Source organism: Aptenodytes forsteri, unplaced genomic scaffold (genome assembly GCF_000699145.1).
Source record: "Aptenodytes forsteri isolate BGI_AS27 unplaced genomic scaffold, ASM69914v1 Scaffold123, whole genome shotgun sequence".
NCBI classification, from domain to species: domain Eukaryota; kingdom Metazoa; phylum Chordata; class Aves; order Sphenisciformes; family Spheniscidae; genus Aptenodytes; species Aptenodytes forsteri.
The window spans coordinates 1,137,163-1,151,541 of record NW_008794408.1 but is presented as its reverse complement, the minus strand read 5'-3'; positions in this window follow the sequence as shown (position 1 = coordinate 1,151,541).

The window sequence follows — 14,379 nt, the reverse complement described above, 5'->3', positions numbered from 1 at the left end:
GCACGCCAGCAAAGCAAAACAAGGAATTCATTCACTACTTCCCATCAGCAGGCAGGTGTTCAGCCATCTCCAGGAAAGCAGGGCTCCATCACACGTAATGGTTACTTGGGAAGACAAAACGCCATCACCCCAAATGTCCTCTCCCCTTCCTCCTTCTTCCCCCAGCTTTATATGCTGAGCATGACGTCATATGGTATGGGATATCCCTTTGGTCAGTTGGGGTCAGCTGTCCCAGCTGTGTCCCCTCCTAACTTCTTGTGCACCCCCAGCCTACTCGCTGGTGGGGTGGGGTGAGAAGCAGAAAAGGCCTTGACTCTGTGTAAGCACTGCTCAGCAATAGCTAAAACAGGTGTGTTATCAACACTGTTTTCAGCACAAATCCAAAACACAGCCCCATACGAGCTACTGTGAAGAAAATTAACTCTATCCCAGCCAAAACCAGCACAGTTACCAAACATCAGGTAAATTCCCCTGTTGTTCCAAGGTGATGAAAGAGCTGCAGGGCAACTCAGGTGAATAGTGCCCTAAACTGGTGGTGCACTGGTGCCCTGTACTGGTGATGCCTGGTTGGGTAGCCTGGGTAAAGGTGAACATACATTGAGGTCCTGGGATTGTTTGAGGTTACTAAGGCAAGTGGATATTTTCATGTGCATAAGCAGTGTCCTCCATTATCTGTCTTTATCCCACCAGCCTGGTATCCCATGACGTCATTGCCTGTGTGGGAAAGAAGGAGCTAACTGAATGGGAGAAAAAGGGCCTTGAGCTGCCTGCTCAGTAGGGGCCTAAGGTCCTGATGTTCAGGAGGAGCAATTGTGGGAGGAATCCTACTGCCTCCATACAGTCTAGTAAGATTTCATTAGACAGTAACTGGGAGGTGGGTGGGGTGTAAGTGTGATGCGGACTGAGTGTTACATGAGATAGTCTGACACTCAGAAACCCAGATCAGAAACCCTGGTCTGTTACCTTGTTTTGGACTGGAAGCACAGTGAAATGCTTTACAAGGAGGTGCCAAGATCACTTTACTGAACAATTTTTTGTTATTAATGTAGTAATGCCAAAGAGCTTTAGTCCAGGATCAAGACCTCAGCATGCTGGGCCTGGTAAAACGCAGTCAAAGCTGTGCCTGGACTAAATCTATCTTTGCAGGAAAGAATAAAAGACCTAACTTGGAAGAAACAGCCAGATTGGGACAACTCAGATATTGCCCCATGTTAGATAAAATTTAATTCATTCATAAATCTGTAAAAACACGAGATGTTCATAGAAGCACAGGAATGCTCCTGCGTGCCTTAACTGTATGAACATCTGCCCTGACAAACATGAGGTCCAGTGGCCATAAACAGGTATCAGTCCACTGGGGTATGTATCACCCCTGCTTTTTCCAAGGGAAAAGCTAAATGCCGATGGTCTGGCAGAGCACAGAGTCCCGCAAATGGGATGACATATGACGCGGGAGGAACCTGCGTAGGTTTACATGTAGGATTTGTCTTCAGGAAGCCTGTTAAAATTCCCTCCATCAGACTTGGGGCAGACGTACCTGAGCAGGTTGTGATGGCCATACTTACCTCTGCCTCACCTGCGGCAACCAGATGGCAGTGACCGCCTGTAAGGCGCTTGGCAGGGGTTAGAGACAAGTGAGGGATTTACAGATTGAGCTTTTCTGCCTGCAGCCATCTCCTGGCTCTGCTGTTGGGGGCTGCCCCGGTACCGACTCCAGCCGGCTTCAGCACAGAGTCTGGCTCAACTAACTGAAACCTTGGAGAGCAGAGCCCTGGCCACTCCACGACGTACGAACCGCTGGTTATGGCAGGGGACTGGGCAATATCCCTGTTTAAATTGCGAGGCTGATACTGCAGTGTTTTGCTCTGTGGAAACGCAAGTCAGTCATTGCAGAGACCATAATCTGTAGCAAATCTGAGATCGTTGTTGTCATACAAACGAAACACAGCTATGGGTACTAGAGCAGAAGGCATTACTTTTTAAACAAACCTGGTCCTGGCACCACTTTCAAATGCAGATTGTGCCTTTTTTCTTTCCCTTCAATAATAGAAGTTTCATAAAGTGCGAGAGCATGTACTATAGGGCAGAGGGTAGTAATTTGAGAAACACAAAAACATTGGAGAGGCAGTTACAGTTAAGAAAACAAATACACGGCAAGAAATGTCTCAAGGACTTAAGGGCAATGGCATTGAAGAAGCAATTAACTGTGCATCTAAGCAAATATTGCAGATTTTAGAACAGAGGAAAGGCTTAAAAATAGTTTAGCCTACGTTGTTTAGGTGATACAATGGTTTGGTATCTGTAGTTGCTTGATTTAATTTCAGATATGTGTAATTGCTATGAAGACTGAGTAGTGAAACTTATAGTTCTTAAAGGGCAAAACATTTGTGTTACAGCTCTGTGGCTAAATTAAGAATTGTGACGGTGAAGGACAGCCAAATGCTTCAAGTGGTTTAAGTGGAACAAAATCATTCTGCTTCAGCAGAGCTTCTGAAAAGCTTTTACGTTTGTGTCTCAGTTTATATTTATTGTATTTGAAAGATGTGAAGAAATCAAACTATTAGGGAACGAAGAAGATACCATAGTGTTTTGTCACTGTCCTGAGCAACAGGAGTAACAAAGTCTCTGAAAGATCCTTAGAATAGAAAACCAGCAAACACTGACGAAAGCATAAGCAAAACATGATACCTTATACTTCATGCTATGATCCAAAAAGGAAGCATAAAATACATGTTGATCTAAATGAGAGTGTAATTGATACAGAAAGCAGAGACTCGGTTCCTGATGAGATAAAGAGAAGTACCGTGGTGACAAGCTTGAACACGTGTTTGCAGACTGTTTATATTTGCCTTGGCACCATTTGGCAGAGCACCAATTAAAGTGGTGGGCACAAAAGGTGGTGCGGTGGGCTGCCAAGCTATTTAAACAAATCGCAGTGAAATGTGTAGACAATGCAGCACTGTGAACATGAGGACGGATCACCAAAGAACAGCAGAAATCTGTTTGCCATCAAAGCAGAGCAGGGGAATTTGCAAACGTACCTGCTGGACACAGAGGACTTTTTTCCTGAAGTATTTTTATCTGCAGTATTTTCGTATCAACACATATGTTCTCTGAAACAATCATCATCATCCACAGGAGGAAATCATAGTCCCCCAAAGGAAGAGAACCCAAACCATTCAAAGCATGAATCAAGTACATGTGTTTTCCCTTAGAATAAATTATTGTCCCAGCTTGGCTTGTTGTGTAATGCATCTAACTTAGCCAGCAATATCAAACTGTCATAAGATAAACAGCACCCTTCAAATAGGTAAGTAAGGAATAGTTGGAGATAGAAGTTAACTCACCTTTTTAGTTGCCTGACATAGGAACTTACCTCATTGAAATCGTAGACACTCGGCCACACAAGGCAAGAGGGGAAATCCAGTCTGCCCTACCTGAGTATCTTTATCTTTCCATTGATTATGCAGAGAAGTGAATCCAGTCCATCCACAAAATTAGCCAGTGGCTGAAGTTGTAGACCTGGCAGTGAGAGACTCTCTTTAGGCTACAAAGAGTTATTATCTAATCACTAGATCCTGTCATTGCCATTAGCTGTAACAAGTCCAATATAGCAAAGCATACATGGGCCAGGCATTAGATCCCTCCACCTATCTGAAGGTCTTTGAGCCCTACAGTAGATTCAGGCTTTCTCTTTCCAGACATGCCCACAAACATGTCAAGCTCAGGAGAGAGCTGGGGCAGATTTCTAGCTCTTCCTTTGTTTTTGCTGCCACACTGCAGGGACATGCAGATTGTCCCAAGCTGGGTACAAATGAGAAGCATGTTTAAGTAGCCTGATGGAGAACCATGTGGCTGTATTTCTCAATATGAACTTAAAAGGGATGCGGTCACCACAGCACTGCCTCTCCAGATGTGAGGGAAGGGAGAGCTGTGTGCAGCATAGGCAGATGGACGAAATATCAATGGGCAAAGGAAAATACAGTATTAAACGTAACTGAGCAAGGAGGTAAGGAGCCTTCTCTTTCGTTTCCCAGGTCATGACAAAGACTGATCCCTTCAGCAGCAGGGCACATCTACAAATGCAGAACTCTCCTGGAGAGCTGCTGGAGCTCCCTCGCTCAGGAGAGGGAGACATAGAAATTGTGAATGCTCTGTAAAAATTTGTCATTGTAAGGAAAAAAGGAGTTCTTTTTGTCCCGTTCTCAGCACAGTCTCTGACACTGTCCTTCCTGGCATCGGCATAATGAGTGATGAGAAATTTCTATGCATGTGTTTTCATGAGTGTTAGGACAAAAAGTAAAAGAACCATCCGCTGCATTTTTTTGCTGGAAGGAGTTATTGACATTACTCCACTCTTTTCATGTCTAATGTTAGGGGCTGCAGCCCAATGAGTACAGATATTTAGGTATTTCCCACTGAAAGCAATACTTTGAGGACTTGACCCAAGGTCATAATGCTCAGGTCACTGACTGAAGCTTTCTCTCTGTTGTACAGTATGTATATGTCAGATGCTATAAAACAACTATTTGTGAATAGCCCAGGTAAATAAGACAAAAAAACAGTTAAAGGAATTCAAGAGCTTAGTAAGCAGAGACAGTGCCAAGAGTTGTTGGGTTTTTCCACTGGGAGCTCTCTACATGCCGGATTTCATTATCACTAACCATTTCCACAGCAGAAGTGATCAAGAAGAACAAAGATACTTATTCTCCTTTTTTTTTTCCCCTGACCATAAAAGTAGCCAAGGCTTACCCAAGACAGAACTAATTCAGATCTAGCTTGAGTACCTTGATAGGAAATTTTGCTGTGCCATTGAGACACAACTGAGATTTGGAAATCTGTCCTCCCAGGTGACCCACTTTTGCTTTTTCTTCCTGTCAAGAAAAATCTTTTCTTGGTAGAGACCACACCAGGAAAACTATCCATGCTTTAGCTCCAAAGCCATGCTTTCTACTTCAGAAAACAGTATGTTTTCTATAGGCTCTGGTTCTGAGAGCTTATTAACATATGAGTATTGCTGAAGACAGCTGTAATAGGACTTAATTTTTTTACATCTAGGAATGCAATTATTCTACAATGGATGTATAAAGCGGCTATTCAAGACTGACTTCAAATTTTGATGCCTGATGATAGTCATAGCGGGTGGATTTCAGCTCCCACTTTAAAAGACCTAAATGTAAGATGTCTACATGTATTTACACATAATCTATATATGACTATGTGTGAGATAGCTGCCTCTGTTCCCAAGGCAGTCAATGAGATTTCCTCAGCACAGTGAATGGACTCTAAAGAAGAGTAGACTCTAGTCCAGAGTTTTTCTGCTCACCTCAAAACAGACACCAGGTCAGCTTTGCATCAGGTCGGCTGAAAACCACTCTTGATTCCACTGACTCTACTGACTAGCTTTCCATAATAGAGATTATATTTAAGAGCCGTAATCTGCAAGTTGAATCCAATCCTTTACTACATATGGGTGATATGCCAATAAACGGAAAGTGAAAACTAGTTGGGTTGATTTCAAAAATTAGCATACTGGCAATAAAGTGAATAAAATAGTAGGTAGGTCAGACATCTACTGATGAAAAATAACCTGTGTGTGGACATGCTGGTTTCTGCACATGCAAGTTAAGCTACATTGGTTTAACTTTCTACTATGATCACCACCCACATAAACAGCTTGATCTTCTGAGGTGCTGAGAATTCATACTTTCTGGAGCCAAGAAAAGCTGCAACAGTACATCAAATCTGAAAACTGGGACATTTATTTAGATTGCTATGCGGCAATGTTGATTTAAATACCCAGCTTGAAAATGTTGGCCACAGCTTCTTCAGTGAGGAAAGAATGCAGTACCTTGCCATAGCCAGCACAAGGCTCTTTATCTGGTCCTATGATTATTAATCCTTGTTCTTCCAGTTAACACGTTCTTCCTGTTAGCATCATTGCTTTTTTCTAGTTTTTCCCCTACAGGTTCTGGCATGGTGTTCTGCTGATTGGCATCAGTGGTGGCCCCTCTTTGACGCTTTTGGCATTTCCAGATCTTTTCTCAATACTGTCATTGTTGAAGGTAGAGATTTGCACCACGCAGAAGTCATGTCCTCCCTTGCCTTTCTCCCATGCTATCATGTATACAAAGAGTTGGAAATGATTGGATAAGTCGAGACCTCTGATTTATCATTATGTTACATTTATTCTGCTTAGGTGTAAGTGACTATACAAGCAGTGTAAGTGACCACAGAGCAATGGAAAGCAAGGCTTTTCCAAAGGCATTTGCTATCCTCATTTACACTCAGTCTCCCTTACTTGTCACTCTAGTGTATGAAAGTTTTTAATCTGGAAGGAATTTACAGTTGCACTCACTCAAACATCTTGTATAATGCAAGAATAAAGTAGCAAGGCCTATCTATGAATGAGAATTATGTCTCGAGTTCTTTTTTGGCAATATTTTTTTTGGAGAAAAAAAAGGGTCTGGAATGGATTCTCTTTTGCTATACCAATAAAAAATTAGCAACTCCAATAAAGACAGTGAAGGCAAAATAAACACAATCTTAACAAACACCTGCCTTAGGATGGAAGGTGCTAAATAAAACACATATAACTCCTTTCTTCAGGTCTTTCTCTTCATATCAATACCTAGCGGATGCTTGTGGTGAACAATGTGTTAATCTAGAATATCTTTCTAAACAACTTTTTTTTTTTTTTTTTACAAAGGAAAAATATTCATTATGAGTTGTTAACTTTTTTTTCATATTTTTCCCCAGCCAAATTATTAGTTTCAGGTCTGATCTGGGCAACTCACCAGCTCTTCAGCTACATTAACACGTTAATTTTTGAGTAGCCACTTGTACTGCACAGAGTTTGCACAGAGATCACCAAAAATATCTCAGTTAAAGGCTTTACTTTGTACTTGGAGCATGGGCCTTAGAGGTAACAATCTACTGTTTAATAAATTAAAACACATAGTGATGTACTTTTATACTGCAAATGAATGAGAACATATCGTAAATAATAAATTACAAGAGAGACTGACAATGTATCTACCGCACATCTTAGATCTTGCATTTGTATTACACTAAATGACTACTCTGTGGCTTGTGTTATGGAAGTGTAGAACAAGTTACATTAAAATGAGGTGTGTTAAAATGAGAGTGCCATTGGAAAACAACACCCAAGTTTGTTTCCCGTATGCATTCTTGATAATCTGTAGTAACTGTCAAATCACTGGAGTTGCTATTCATTATTAGAGATACAAGTAAGAGCAGAGGATGGCGTAGAATAACAGTCTAATCATCCTTTATGGAGGCATCTGAGCCATTCTGCTATTATTTTTTTAAATAAAAAAAGACTGCTCAGGGGCAGCATTTCATTAGTTTTCATTTAAGAGAGAACGCAACAAAGCATTAAAAAACAGAATTAAAGCTATTAGTTTTAACCCCATTTACCCATCTGAAGTCAGATCTAGAGCAGCAAAATCAAGAAATCTAGAAATCAGCTTAATCAAAATTAATATAGGTTCAGATGTTGCAGGAGCTGCAGAAATTCTGCTATGAGTTTTTCAGCTAAGGCTCATTTTCACATTGAATGATGGCAAGACAAGGCTTGCAGAAGTCATTTAAGAGTGAATAGGCTACTGATTATATTAATTAATCCTGCCTTCAACATGTATTAGGTTTCAATGGAGTTCTAGAGAGAATCCAACTCAGGTGGCAGCCGGCAAGAACGAAAATACTGCTGTGGAAAACTAGGTAAAGCAGAAGACAGTTGCGCTCTTCAATAAATAACCTAGGGTCCAGTATTTTTGGAATGTATTCCTAATACATTCTGAATCCCATCTCAGGACTGCCTGAATCTGGGCAGGAGGGAACATTTTCCATGCTTTCCCTTCTGCGGTGGTAGAGGCTGGAGGAGCATCTGCTGAGAATGAGACCGTAGGAAGTAAGAGACCTGTCTAGATATCTAGACATCTAGGGTCTAGCTATCCCTGGAATGTATTGGACTTACACAGAGAAAAGTAAATAGTCAGCACGGGCTGATTCAATAGTTTCCTATTCTGGTTTATGCTAATCTCTCTTTACATCATTCATAAACTCTCATGGGATCATAGGGTGATGTAGAGAGCTCTACACGTATAGGAAAATTAGATTTTGCTTCATTAACAAGTATCTTCATAAACCCGTTATTACAAAGAAATAAAATGGCATTAGAGCTGATGAGAGACCAAGGAGAAAAAAAACAGGCAGAACCTCTGCTGCAGTGTACCACGCCAGCAAGGAGCTCCCGGAGCTGGTATAGGCATATTGCTATTTCTAAATGTGAGTGTTTTGGTTTAGGAATATGAGGGCCCTATTTCTTCCTTGTTAAAACACACTTTGTAAATTAGCTGAGTTAAGCAAGCACAAGAAATATGGTTTGATAACAAGAATGTTTAGATTATCCCTAATCTGGGCATAGAAAAAGCCCTCATGTCTCTTTTGATTTCATCTGAAAGAGCCAGGAAGCTAAAAGATGTGTTAGCCAACTGGAAACACCTGAAAATCTTTAATTAAAATAGCTATTAAAATTGTAATTTCTTAATTTTTTTTTTTACTATTTAGGCACCAAATCTAATCTCATTGTGTTATTGAGGTTATTTCCAAGTTAGCTGCCTCAAGGTACCATAAAATTGGAAGGCTTTAGGGCTTTTCTGCAGTAAGCCTATTTAGCAGGCATTAGCTGCCAAATAGGGCCAAAATATGGAGAGAAGATGAAAAACAGAACAAAACTTGAAGTTCCTCTCTCTCACCACACTCAACGCTGGATGCACTGCTTTTTGTCATTGTCCATCGACAAGAGTAGAAGATAATGTTCCACACAGCATTAAAAAAGGACACTGTCAACCGAGCTTTAATAAATTAAATCAAAATCTAATAAAGCTACTTTCTCAAAAGGGCACCTACCTCTGAGATCATCTCCTCTATATTCTTTCTCATTATTTAAACTAATTTTATCTAATTTAATTTTTTTATTACTTTTCCATTATCTGCTGCTGTGAGACCATTTCTTCCCCCTACACAGATGCAAGCCGCTTGCAAAGATTCCCCTGAGGATGCCTGGAAGTAGGATTGAGATCTCAGGGACCCTTAATGCACACCATGTCACTGTGAGAGCTTTGTGCACCCACATGCACCCACCTGTGTCTGTTCGTTGTTTCTCCTCTTCTTTAGCTTCAAGCAGAATGAGGCAAATTGGGAAAAACACTTAAGTCTGATGTTATAATCCTTAACTGCCCTTGCTTAGTTGCTGCATGACATTAGGATGCTTAAAGACCTTACAAAGGGGGCTTGAAACCCCTGAAGCAGAGAGAAGACTTAGTATTTGCATCCTGAGTAGCTGCTCTGTCCACTACCCTATCCTACAGAAAGGCGGCAGCAGCAGTAAGTAAGTTTTAAACGGTTGGAGCAAGCCCTGCCCAGCTTCAAAGGGAGACTGAAGGACCCTTCTTTAAGGACATGATCCTGTGAGGAGAAAAGGAAAAGGGGTGGGATATCTATGTCAAGACTGAGACTGAGGATGTATTTGAGTATACGTCATTCCCGTCTTGACTTTCACCTCACAACCCTGCACTCAGTAGTTTGACTTTAGAATCATGGAATGGTTTAGGTTGGAAGGGACCTCTAAAGGTCATCTAGTCCAACCCCCCTGCCATGGGCAGGGACATCTTCAACTAGATCAGGTTGCTCAGAGCCCCGTCCAACCTGACCTTGAATGTTTCCAGGCATGGGGCATCCACCACCTCTCTGGGCAACCTGTGCCAGTGTTTCACCACCTCATCATAAAAAATTTCTTCCTCATATCTAATCTGTATCTACCCTCTTTTAGTTTAAAACTATTACCCCTTGTCCTGTCAAATAGGCCCTGCTAAAAAGTCTGTCCCCATCTTTCTTATGAGCCCTCTTTAAGTATTGAAAGTATTTAGGCATCTTTCTGCTCAACATGAAAATTATTTGGATCCCATTCAGAGATCTGCCCCAATTACCTTCTTCTTTACAACATCTAAGTTTGTTTTTGAATGTGTCCTTAGTATCCTATACCTTTATTCTCATTGACACCATTAAGTCCTCAAGGCCCTCAAACCTCCATGAAGAATCCATTGTTTCCATTATGTGTTTTTTTTTAATCAGAGGTGTCCCAAGAAAACACTAAAAATCCTCTTCCCAGATCTACATCATTCCAACCCTAGCACACCAAATAGAGTAAATAGTTCATTTTCCATGGCAGCTTGGCAGTTATTCTGTGTGTACCCCTTAAGTCTTTTGGGTAGGTAGAAAAGGAAAGCTCTTCCTCATATCCATTAGGGGAGTGACTTCTCCAGAGTGATACCTTCTTCTGTTCCTGCTTCTTTCTCAGGGCATCACGAAGGCTGACTGCATGCTTCTGAGACAGGGAGCAGCTTCTTAGATAAGTAGTCCTTTCCCTTGCATCTGCAGGGATTCAGATCAGAGAAACTACTACTCACCAGTTGCTGTGTGGACCTACACATTTTCTGAGCACTCTGAAAACATTTACAGATTAACTAATCTTAGTAAATAACATTTTCCTACTATCATCTAGCTGAGGTCTGCAACTTCAGTCACAGCTGAGATGCTTTAAATTTAAGAAGCCATATTTACAAGGTCTAGGCTTTCATCCTAGAAGAAACATGACTATTGAATTCTCATTTCTCATCCCTTAGACTAGGGCATGATACCGACTAAAGGGACACTCATTTCATATGCAAAGAAATAAATTGGAAATCATTTCTCTCAAACTGAACAGTTCTGGGAACACAGGTCATATTTTCTGAACATGGTGTTTCAGAGAACATAGGCAGTACTTTGCAGAAAGCTGGCCGGTGCCCCTTGTGATAGCAGTGCTTGTCTCCGGATCTAAACTGCATCAAAGAAAGCTAACTACCCTTTTGACATACTTTCCTAATGATACCTCTTCAGAAATTTTATGTCGTTGCCATAAAGTGCAAGTGCTTTTGAAAATAGCCCCACAGTGGCCCAAACCACGATTCAGATAGCCACACTTCCTAGTTCCGCCACTTCCCAGTCCTTATCCATTCCCTTCTGCCTGAGGGTGGCCAGCTGGCTCAAGTAGGCTACACCACTCCTCCTCACCTCTCTCCCAAGGCAGCTGATGCCATTTGTACGTACAGGTGCAATTAAGCAGCTGAGTAGGTCAGTCTGAGTAACTCACCATGCTCACGCTCACACACAACACTCAGCTGCTTGTTTCCTCTCCTAGGACGGAGGCTGGTTTGCGTGGACCTTGCCTACACACGCACCTCTTCTTTGTTGTTTCTGCTGCCTTCCTATCTGGTCTTGAGTCTTGAGTTTTGCAGCCGTTCCTCTTTTCTGCCTGACTTTCTGCTCAGTTTCCACTTTTAAAGAAGTGAATGTTGTTTTAAGTTTGGTCTGTTCCTCAGTTTTTCTGGAAAATATAGTAGGACTTCAGGTTTCCTGCTTTCCCCCCAAAAATAAGTATGAATGTTTAAGCTTCCCAGTTCCCTTCCTTTCCATCAAAGCCACCCTTTTCTTCACCCTGCCACCTTCCTGTTGAGTGACCCGGACCACTGCGGTGCTGGCAGTTTAGGAAGATGCTGAGGCTCTGGTCGGCGTGGTTTGCGTGGACAGACCTTTCCTCTGTACAATGTCTTGCTGACTTTAGTGTGAGCTTCATCTGCTTCCAGATTAGCGACACCAGGACCTCCATCAGCCACAGGTCTGTTCTCACTGCCAATTTAGAGTTATGTAAAGCCATCAGATCAAAAGGGAATGCTTATAAGCTTTCCGCTGTTGTTAGCAATGCAGGCCAGATGTGACCACACAGGAACAAGGCTCTGTTATCAGCTTTAGGCTACTGGCAGTTTATAAGACAATTTAATGGCAATATCCAGGAACATCTAAAGAAGTCAATGAAACTGAAACAAAATTTGTTGCTGATGGTGCTTGTTTTCCAAGTCGGCTGTGTATACCTAAGAAACATAGCATATGCTCCACCACTTACATTTGCATAGCTGGCAATCACAATTTGCTTGTAAAGTGACAGATGTGGAATGAAACCATTGAGGAACAATAAAAATTAGAATCCCATGAAACCAGTTGTACATGATGATCACTTGTCAGAACACGGCTATATTTTAACATATGGCCCATAAAAAACGTTAGTCAGTATATTTTAAAATCTAAAAGAATGACATTTTTAATTGCTGATGAAATCGGCTTGCTCCCCAGGCAGTCCGGTTTTGATGACACTATAAAGAAATGAACTGTTTTGTGACAAAAAATAAGTAATGCCTAGATTATATTTCCAGGAAACACCACAGATGAAAAAGGAAACTTAGAAATATGGTGTGACTTTTAATTATCAATTTTTAAAAATTCATAGTGAGAAGAAGTAGAAATCAAAGTTATCACAAGCCACCATTATAAGCATTAATTCAACTGATTAAAAATTATATAAATAATTTATCCAAGTTTAATAATAGAATAACAGACTAGGTTTGATGAGCTAATAATACAAAGATTTATCTACAGACAGAAACACATTATGCACAGAGTACATAATTTTTCATATTCATAAAAGATCCATTTCTCTTCTTATGAAAAGACTGTGAGATTTGATCTACAGAAGCATCATATGATGCCCCAATGTGGTTGGTGTAAACCCATCACAGTGGCTATACCAGACATGTTAATTCATATCTCTATCTTATTTTAACCCTGTTACTTTTCAAATAGTCATTTGTACAGCATGACGTGGGGTCCAATGCTGCCTTTTTAAAGCATTTTTTCTTATATTAAATGCCATAGAAGCATTTTCTTGTGAAGAAATCATAGCTCATTTTGCATTTCTCTTAACAGCATTTACTTAACGACTTCACCACTTTGGAGTTACAGCTGGGACTGACTCATAAGATATTTATATAAAGGACTATTTTATCTTGTAGCTAAATTCCCATATACAGACAAACTCTAACCATAGATAGAGCAGGACAAGATTGGTACCAAGCAATGTGGATTTATATTTAGGATTGCTGAAGACTCAATTTTCCAAAAAGCTTTGAAAGTGATCTTACTATTTATTCGTTTCCTAACAGACTAACCTGAGCTTATTTCTAGGCAGAAAGTGCCTGTGAATCTTGAGGAAAGAAGACCGTTGCTTTTACAGTCCATTTGCTACCTCCTTCTACCCAGAACATGAGGTAGTTACACAGCTGTATTGATTTGTTCCTATCATCCTACCTTCAAGGAGGTATCTCAATTATTTCCTAACAGAGCTAACTGAAAAGTGTTGGTGGTTCTTCAGATACACTCTTTGATGAATTTAAAATAATATTTCATTATTTTTCCCTGAAAAACAAAACAAGAGCATTTAATGCTTTGACAAGATGCGTTCTCTTCCCCACATCTACAGTTTTGCCAGTGAGGTAAACAAAAAAAGAGATAAGAATAATTATAAATAACTCAAATCCCCAAATAGTAGTCAAGACAGCCTAAAAAATGAAAGGTTGAGAACAAAATTTTGTAGTTTTGGGGGAGAGGGGGAAAGAAAAAAAAAGGGTTTCTACTGAAAAATAGGCTGGAAAATTTGAAAATTCCCTTTCCTCTGACGTGCTGCCAAATCAGGGGACACAGCCAGTATCTGCTAGGAGACCTGCTAGTAGACCTTTCATTACCGAAGCCGTTACTCTTAATAGAGACAGGCTGTTGCAATTAGTAGCAGGCAATTATTCATCGACCGCCCCGGCTGCACACTTGCTTTAGGGGCAGACGGCTATGGGGTGGGCCCCTGCTCGCTGTCCTCCAAGGGTCCCGACCCCGTGGGGCGGGTGTGCACCCGCAGCCTTTGCAGGGCAGCAGCCTCCTTCTCCGAGACACCCCACCTGCTTGCTGAGGCCAGTGCCCGCTGGCAGCCGCACTCAAATTTGGCCGACTTGTGTTGTGAGTTTAACAATTCTCGTGGGCTTGGGGGAGGAGTGGTCGACAGAGCTTATCAGCTCTTGGGAGAGCCTCACATACTCCCTCTCAGCTCCATTGCCTGCCTTCGGCCGGCTGTTTTCAGTAACTCTTTCTCCATCCATGTCCGTATGTCCCTATCCCGTTCACACAAACCTGCGCACAGGGCTTTCATGACAAACTGGCTTTTACCTTTGACAGGAGGAGAGGGGAGGGAGTGTCGTGGTTTAACTTCAGTCGGCAACTAAGCACCACGCAGCCGCTCGCTCACTCCCCCCCACCCGGTGGGATGGGGGAGAGAATTGGAAGAGCACAAGTTAGAAAAACTCGTGGGTTGAGATAAAAACAGTTTAATAATTGAAATAAAATGATAATAATAATAATATGATAATAATAATA